General features: G+C 43.3%; 1 protein-coding gene across 3 annotated transcripts in view; it reads right to left on the bottom strand.

Annotated features, from left to right (window-relative positions):
- LARP1 (La ribonucleoprotein 1, translational regulator) overlaps positions 1-1524 on the bottom strand; it is a 114057-nt gene that overhangs the window by 5610 nt on the left and 106923 nt on the right. The window lies entirely within an intron of this gene.

The following is a 1524-nucleotide window of genomic DNA, read 5'->3' as shown; positions in this document are numbered from 1 at the left end:
CTGAAATAAAAACATCATCTCAATTATACTGCACTTCTCAAGCATCTTTAATTCTGAGGCATATCTGGCATTCTGACTGCTTTATTCTCTTTATATAAAGCTATCCCAGTATCTCCAGATTCTGCAACTTACAAAATAAGTCCTCGAGTAGCTACATGTGTTCTCAGTTATGCTACAGCTACTAGAATAGAAAATGCACAAGCTTTTTCTAACAAAATGCAGCAGAAGAGATGTCTAGGAAAGGTGTGGGAGATAGAGAAAAAATAGATAGGAAAACAACCAAACAGAAGGTAGAAGACATCATGAGGGGCTCCATCTGCCCCCAAGCTGCTGCTATAGTTTTCTTCTTCAATAACTCTAGGCTGTGTTCCCGTGCCCAAATCCTACACTCTTGTACAAGTCTACAAAAGTTTGCTCTCGCTATACACCTGTAACTCTACCTACAGTTGCTGTTCCAATAATTCACATGAAAAAGAAAAACCCCATTTCTGAAAATGTATCATCTCAGCATAATCATCATTAAGCTGTTATCGTTTTGAGAAGAAGCAGAGCAAGAATGGTCAAATGAACTGTTTAGACATAAGATACTTAGGTTGAAATGAAACAGATGTCATTAGGTTTAAAAAGCACAGAACACAACGGCAAGATTTATTTTTAGTTACTTTTAGTTAAATTACTTTTATTTTACATTTAGTTACTTTTTAAATTTTACATTGTTACTTTTTAAAACCCGACAAATCAATGTCTTTAATCAGAAATTAAGAGTTGCCTATAAACTGGTGACCTTTTGGGATGAAATGGATTGTCTGATCACTGTGGCTTTCAATTCTTACTTAAACATAAGCACTTTAGGACCATGTTAGATATGATGGTTTCCCCCATGTGTGCTGATACCATTTTTAATTGATTTGTAGCTTCCCCCCCCCCCCACAAAGCCTCAAAAGCCCCCTTCAGAAGAGGCATGCAGCAGGACAGCCCTAGACACGCAGACTTGCCAGCTGGCCTAGTCACTCAGAGGCACGGTCTTGCTGCCTCATGATGGCATGCTGGGTTGGGGAGGTGGAAAAGGACTGGCCCTGAGCCCTCCATGCAATACTGCCACCACTTTCCTCCTGATCTCATGTCCTTTCGCAGGAGAAAGACGGTGACCTGGCCATCTCTTGCCACACTGATCCAATCCTAAGGTGAATGCATGCTGCCTACCCTTGCCCAGGCTCATGCTGAATCCACATGCGGGGAGGAGAAGGCTTGGACTTGGCTTCAGAGGTGCTTCTTTGCAAAGGGACCAGGGAGAGGGAGGGCAGGGCAGGCACACTGGGCTTCAGTGGGCACAAGGAACAGGAGCAGTCTAGTCCCCACCCCCACCCCTGGCTCCTTCCAGTTCAGCAAGTTCTCTGAATTAACTGCTGCCAGCATCCACATGACCTTGTACAGGGTTTGTAAGGAAGGCAGAATTTGTGTTTTCATTTGGGGACTTTCACAATGCAACACCCCCTTCCGGTATAGTTATGTGCTCAAGAGTCA

Source organism: Eublepharis macularius, chromosome 4 (genome assembly GCF_028583425.1).
Source record: "Eublepharis macularius isolate TG4126 chromosome 4, MPM_Emac_v1.0, whole genome shotgun sequence".
NCBI lineage: Eukaryota > Metazoa > Chordata > Lepidosauria > Squamata > Eublepharidae > Eublepharis > Eublepharis macularius.
The sequence above is the reverse complement of the archived record's forward strand: the minus strand, read 5'-3'. Positions and strand labels throughout refer to the sequence as shown.